We start from the raw sequence: 7,531 nt of genomic DNA on the forward strand, positions 1-7,531 counted from the left end.
AGCCGCCAGACGGGAGGGAGGCGGTCCCTCCTGGAGCAAGATGGCGGCGCGCAGGCGCGAGTCGTACTCGCCGGAGCTTTCTGGCCCCGCCTGCTGTGGGATTGGCTCAACTGTTCCGCCTTTCCGGGGGTTGAGTTGTTTCAGTTCCTCCGTTCTGGCACTCGTTCGCCTCTCGCAGTCGGCCTGAACCTGGTGATGTCAAGCAAAGTTCTGTCTCTGGTCGAAAGTAAATATCAGTATTTCCGGGGAGCTGCGGGTGTGCGTCCGCAGACTCAAAGCCCTGATGCCTGCGCTCTCTCCGCAGTGTCTCCGCACTGGTCCTCTCGCCCCAGCCGTAGCACCGCAAGAGCGGGCCGGAGAAAGGCTGGATTGAATCGGAAAGTGAGTAGTAGGAGAAAGGGAGGTGATAGCGCCCTTCTCCAGAAGATGAAACAGGTCAGAGAGAAAGGTTCAAGGACCTTGTGGAGGTCACACAACTAGAGGCATTTCCTTGGCTGATAGATCTAACACCAAACCCTCGTTATTGCCAGCACTGCGCAATGCCCGAGACCTTGGATGAGGCCTGACCCTCTCTAAGCCTCAGTTCCCACGTTTCAAAATGCAACCAACATCAGTACCTGTCCTATAGCGAAAAACAAGGACAAAATAGGACTTGGGAAGAAAAGCGAAAGTGCGCTGAGTTTGTGTCGGGGCACAGGACTGTCATGGCTCTTGACTTCTCTGGTCCCCAAGGGATGTGCTTTTGGCTGGCTGAAAAGTAGCCCTAGATCCTTGAAGTAATTGCCAAATCTCATGAGGCTGTCCCAAGGCTAATTTACTAGCTTTCACAGGGTAGGTCAACAGTGTGCAACTTACGAATCCCCAGGGCCACCCAAAGAGTGGAGAGGGAGAGTGCCCTAGATGGGCTAGGAGAAGCACAAAGGAAAGCTAACTATTTTGGTAGATTCCACCGCTATTTTTAACCTCCAGAAACAACCATTTCATATGGCTTGACTTAATATTTAATCCTCCTTACCTCCCAGTGAAGCACTGTTACTCCCATTAAACAAATGACAATTAGATTTGGTCAAGTTCACCAGTAAAGTGGTAAACCTAGAATCTGAACCCAGTTCTCTGTGGACTCTGAAGAGATGGTTTTTCTCGTAGTTGTCTGTTAAGTTGATGGAGACCTCACCAAGGGGCCAAAGAAAATGTGATTAAAACCTTCTTGATGTCACAAAATCTCTAGGAACTTGTAGGGAAAGAGTCTGAGTGCCCTCATCCATGACATTCCTGGGTCTCCTATGGTGGCAATCCAGCTAATTGCCATGTGGTTGAATATGGGCCCTGAAAACAGATAACTTGCTCTGCCATTTACTGGTAAGTTATTTAACTCTTTATGTCTCAATTTCTTTAACTGAGGAATGGGGATAATAATGCTGCTGCTGCTGCAAAGTCGCTTCAGTCGTGCCCGACTCTGTGTGACCCCATAGACGGCAGCCCACCAGGCTCCCCCGTCCCTGGGATTCTCCAGGCAAGAACCCTGGAGTGGGTTGCCATTTCCTTCCCCAATGCATGAAAGTGAAAAGTGAAAGTGAAGTCGCTCAGTCGTGTCCGACTCTTTGCGACCCCATGGACTACAGCCTACCAGGCTCCTCCGTCCATGGGAGTTTCCAGGCAGAAGTACTGTACCTATCTAATAGAATTATGAGGTTAAATTGTAAAGTGCTTGGAATGGTATTGGCATATAGTAAGTGCTCAAGAAATGTTACCTCATGAAGCTTACACAGTGTTTTAAGGATTTAGTGTTTATTTTCTCAGTTGGCTTTACACGCTTCCAGGACAGACCACCTTAATGATATTTTTATCCCTTGTTTTCAGCACAAAGTTATAGTAGTACATATTTGTTGAATGAATGTCCTATTTCCCTTCTTAACTTTTAGTCAATTTAATCATAGAACTTTGGAGCTGGCAGGAATCTTAGAGATTTTATAGTCTAAATTCATTTTATTATGAAGAAATTGTGATTACCCAACTGCCTTGATCTGGGTGTGGCAGTCCATTTTTTCCACTTAAGATACTGTATTCACTAGGAACCTAAGAAAAATGAATAACTTCTCATTGCCCAAAGTGAATAGCAAAGATTAAAACCTAGGTTGTAAGGGCATGAGTCTCCAGGGCAAGAACTGCTGCAGCACACAGGGCACGAAGCCTGTCTTCCTCACCCCAGCTGCTCAGACTCTGACCCAGAATGTCTATGCTGGCTCGCCTGCTGGGCTGGAGATCTGTAATTCTTCTGTCAACAAAGCTTTATTCATCTATATGTCAGGTGCTATGCTGAACCCTGAAGATCTAATGATGAACAGGACAAAAAAGGTACCTCCTAGTCTCTGATTCTCACTCTTCTTTCTTTTATTCTTTGTTGTGGGTTGGGGGAGATTCTTGGCTAGGAGTTAGATTCTTGGCTTGGATTAGGAGTTAAGACTCCTACCTTGGCTTTCAGACACTCATGCCCCCATGGAGCAGTCACATTTATGTTTTTTTTAATGTTCATAGAAGTTTTATTTGTAAAGCAAAGAGGTGGGCTTAGCTGGAGTCCACAGGGGACTCTGGAGTATCAACAGTACCACCGAGTTAAGCCCAAGTCACATTCTTTATTTTTGACTCCAAATCATGGGAATCCTACCCATCCCCTAAGTTTTCTGGTCCTGGGACAGATGTATCTTTATGATCAGTTGAGAATTCTAGTTCTGCTGTCCATTAAATTTGAATTCCTCATCTAGACAAGTATCTGGGATTAGGTCTAGAAAAGAATGGGAGACAGTGGTGAATTTATTTTTTATTGAGGTATAATTGACCTCTAACATTATGTTGATTTCAGGTGTACAACATAATGACTTGTTATTTGTATACATTGTGGATATATACAATATGTATACATTGTGATAACCACAATTAGTCTAGCTATATTTTGTCTCTTTTTTCTTATGATTAAGACTTCTAAGGCCTATTATTTTAGTATCTTAGCAGCTTTCAAATATGCAATACAGTATTAACTGTAGTCACCATGCAGTACATTACCTCATCATGACATTTTATAACTGTAATTCTGTACCTTTTGATCCCTTTCACCCATTCTGCCCACCCTCAACTACCCACCCTGGCAACCACTGATCTATTCTTTGTACTATCTGTGAGCTTGATTTTTTTTTGTTTCTTAGATTCCAAATATAAATGGAAGAAGAAATGGCAACCCACTCCAGTATACTTGCCTGGAGAATTCCATGGACAGAGGAGCCTGGCAGGCTACAGTCCATGGGGTCACAAAGAGTCAGACATTTCTGAGTGACTATCACTCACTTGCTAATACAGTGTTTGTTTTTCTGTCTCTTATTTCACTTGGTAAAATTCCCTTAAGGTCCATGTTGTTGCACATGGCAGGATTTCCATTTTTGTGACTGAATAATATTCCGTTGTGTGTATATACCACACTTTTCTTGATCCATTCATCCACCAATGGACACTTAGGTTGTTTCTATGTCTTGGCTTTTGTAAATAGTGCTGCTACTAACATTGGGGTGTATTTATCTTTTCAAATTAGTGTTTTTGTTGTCTTCAGTTAAATTCCCAGAACTGGAATTATTGAATAATATGGTAGTCCTATTTTTCATTTTTTGAGGAACCTCCATACTATTTTCCATAGCAGCTGTACCAGTTTACATTCCCACGGAGTGCACAAGGGCTCCCTTGTCTCTACATCCTTGCCAATATTATCTGGTCATTTTGACAGTAACCATTCTGACAGGTAAGGTGATTATCTTATTGTGGTTTTAATTTGCATTGCCTTGATGATTAGTGATTTTGATCATTTTTTCTTGTGCTTGTCGGTCATCTCTAAGTATGCTTTTTTTGAAAAAATATCCATTGAGATCCTCTGCCCATGTTTAAATTGGAATTTATCTTGGATATTAACTCCTTACCAGATAAATGATTTGCAAATATTTTCTCCCATTCAGTAGGTTGCCTTTTAATTTTGTTGGTTTCTGTTGCTATGCAGAAGCTTTTAGTTTGATGTAATCCCATTTGTTTATATTGGTTTTTGTTGCCTTTGTTTTTGGTATTAAATCACAAAATCATCACCAAGGTGAATGTCAAGGAGCTTACCACCTATGATTTCTCCTAGGAGTTTTATGGTTTCAGGTCTTACATTTAACTCTTTGATCAATTTTTAGTTAATTTTTGTGTATAATGGAAGATAGTCAAGTTTTATTTTTCTGGGTATGGTTGTTCAGTATTCTCAAAACTTTTTAGTGAAGAGATTTCCCTTTCTCCATTGCATATTCTTGCCTTCTTTGTTGTAAATTAATTGACCATACATGTGTGGGTTTGTTTCTGGGCTCTGTATTCTGTCCCATTGATCTGTGTCTGGTTTTGTTTACCAATACCATTCCATTTTGATTATTATAGCCTTGTAATATAGTTGAAATCAAGGCATATGATGTCTCCAGCTTTGTTCTTTCTCAAGATTGCTTTAGCTGTTTGGGGTCTTTTGTGGTTCCACACAAATTTTAGGACTCTGTTCTATTTCTGTGAAAAATGCCATTGTAATTTTGATATGGATAGAATTGAATCTGTAGATTGTTTGGGTATTATGACATTTTACAATATTCTTTCAATCCATGAACATGGAATATCTTTCCATTTATTTTTGTCTTATTCAAATTCTTTCATCATCTTTGTTTTCAGTGTACAGGTCTTTTACCTCCTTGATTGAATTTATTTCTAGGATTTTATTCTCTTTGATGCAGTTATAAATGAATTGTTTTCTTAATTTCTCTGATAGTTGGTTGGGTTTTTTTTTGGTATACAAAAGTTTTTTTCTTGTGCAGATGATATCACCCTTATGGCAGAAAGTGAAGAGGAACTAAAGAGCCTCTTGATGAAAATGAAAGAGGAGAGTGAAAAAGCTGGCTTAAAACTCAACATTCAAAAAACAAAGATCATGGCATCCAGTCCCATCACTACATGGCAAATAGATGGGGAAACAATGGAAACAGTGACAGACTTTATTTTCTTGGGCTGCAAAATCACTGCAGATGGTGACTGCAAGCCATGAAATTAAAAGACACTTGCTCCTTGGAAGAAAAGCTATGACCAACCTAGACAGCACATTAAGAAGCAGAGACATTACTTTGCTGACAAAGGTCTAGTCAAAGCTGTTTTTTCCAGTAGTCATGTATGGATGTGAGAGTTGGACCATAAAGAAGGCTGAATGCCGAAGAACTGATGCTTTTGAACTGTGGTGTTGGAGAAGACTCTTGAGAGTCCCTTGGACTTCAAGGAGATCAAACCGGTCAATCCTAAAGGAAATCAATCCTGAATATTCTTTGAGGGACTGATTCGGGATCTGAAGTTCCAGTATTGGCCACCTGATGTGAAGAACTGACTCATTGGAAAAGACCCTGATGCTGGGAAAGACTGAAGGCAGGAGGAGAAGGGGATGACAGAGGATGAGATGGTTGGATGGCATCACTGACTTGATGGACATGAGTTTGAACAAACTTGGGGAGATAGTGAAGGACAGGGGAGCAGGGCATCCATGGGGTCACAGAGTCAGACATGACTGAGCAACTGAACTGAAACAAAATTTTGTATATTGATTTTGTATCCTGCTACTTTACAGAATTTGTTCATTAGTTCTATTACTTTCTTTGATGGAGTCTTTCAGGTTTTCTATATATATGTCATTTGCGAATAGTGACAGTTTCACTTCTTCCTTCTGGGTGCCTTTTATTTTTCTTGCCTAATTGGTCTGACTAGGACTTCCAATACTCTGTTGAATAAAAGTGATGAGAGTAGGCATCCTTGTCTTGTTCCTGGTATTAGAAGAAAGCTTTTACCTTTCATTATTGGGTATGATATTAACTATGAACTTACCATACATGGCCTTTATTATGTTGAGGTACATTTCCTCTATACCCAGTTAGTTATTTTTGTTTTTTAATCATAAGTGGATGTTGAAATTTTCAGGGGGGATGTTGAATTTTGCCCTATGATTTTTCTGCATCTATAGATGATCATGCAGTTTTCGTCCTTTATTATGTTACTGTGATATACAGTAAGTCCCCTACATATGAACAAATTCTGTTCTGAGAATGCTTTTGTAAGTCCAATCTGTTCATAAGTCCAACAAAGTTAGCCTAGGTCCCCAACTAGCACAATTAGCTATATAATACTGTACTGTAATACAGGGGTCCTCAATCTCCAGGATCTAATGCCTGATGATCTGAGGTGGAGCTGATGTAATAACAGAAATAAAGTGCACAATAAATGTAATGCACCTGAATCATTCCAAAACCACCCCTCCACTCCCAGTTCATGAAAAAATTATCTTCCATAAAACTGGTCCCTGGTGCCAAAAAGGTTGCGGACTGCTACATAGCTTTATAATAATTTTCACACAAATAATACATAAAAACACACAAAAAGCATTTTAAATCTTACAGTACAGTACCTTGAAAAGTTTGCCAGACATGTGAAGTAATTCACTGATTGGACATGCGACTGCATGTTCTCATCTTTGAAAGTGTGCAACTTCAAGGTTCATATGTAGGGAATTTACTGTATCATGTTGATTGATTTGTGGATATTTAACCATCTTTGTATTCCTGAAATAAATCCCACTTGATAATGTTGTATGATCTTTTCAATATATTGTTGAATTGTTTCCTACTATTTTGTTGAGTTTTACATCTGTATTCATCAGGGGTGACTTTTTTATCCTGCTACTTCTTTCTGAAGCTCTTTTTTCCTATCTCAGCAGGTTTCAGACTTTAACCTTTGATCTTTTCTACTATTGATAGAGCACAGGTAACTGACAGATGGAGCCTATGAATCTGCAGGTCTTTCTGGGTTTTCAGGTCACCAGCTTCGCCTTAATCCCCACATTAATGCATGTCATTTCCCTCTAGGGAAGATATTTGCCAATCCTCATAGCATCCTCACATGGTACTGCCATACCTACTTCACGTATGTATAAGGAAAGTGAGAGCTGCAGGGACCGACTGACTTGCTGAACAGGCTACAAAGTTTTTAGGTACGAATTGAATCCTTATCTGCCTCAAAAGCCTGACCTCTTTTTATATCGGTCAGACATATGTCTTTAATGTTATGGACTGAATTGTGCCCCCACCCACCCAAATTATATGTTGAAGCCCTAAACCCTAGGGTGCCTTTATTTTGGAGCTAAAGCTTAAAAGGGGGGTGATTAAGGTTAAATGAGGTCATATGGGTTGAGCAGTAATCCCGATGTAATTATAAGAAAAGAGACACCAGGGGATTCCCTGGCAGTCTAGTGGTTAGGACTCTGTGTTTCCACTGAAGGTGGTATGGGTTCAATCCCTAGTTGGAGAACTAAGATCTTGCATGCTGTGCAGCATGGTTAAAAAAAGAGAGACACCAATGTATACACACAAAGAAAAAGGGCTTTTGAGGACCCAGAGAGAAGGCAGCTATCTGCAAGCCAGGCAGACGGAACTCATCAGAAACCAAC

At 40.5% G+C, this 7,531-nt stretch overlaps 1 long non-coding RNA gene across 2 annotated transcripts; it reads left to right on the plus strand.

Annotated features, from left to right (window-relative positions):
- The first annotated feature begins 132 nt into the window (after window positions 1-132).
- On the plus strand, window positions 133-6,711 carry LOC145529321 (uncharacterized). 2 transcript variants are annotated; one of them, XR_014071110.1, is made up of 5 exons: window positions 133-226; window positions 305-381; window positions 2,309-2,355; window positions 3,683-3,784; window positions 4,869-6,711. It is a non-coding gene; the product is annotated as an uncharacterized LOC145529321 (long non-coding RNA). The 2 variants fall into 2 exon arrangements; XR_014071111.1 differs by lacking the exon at window positions 133-226 and having other exon boundaries at window positions 259-381; window positions 3,659-3,784.
- The last annotated feature ends 820 nt before the right edge of the window (window positions 6,712-7,531 follow it).

Source organism: Giraffa tippelskirchi, chromosome 12, assembly GCF_054371585.1.
Source record: "Giraffa tippelskirchi isolate mGirTip1 chromosome 12, T2T-mGirTip1v1.2.pri, whole genome shotgun sequence".
NCBI lineage: Eukaryota > Metazoa > Chordata > Mammalia > Artiodactyla > Giraffidae > Giraffa > Giraffa tippelskirchi.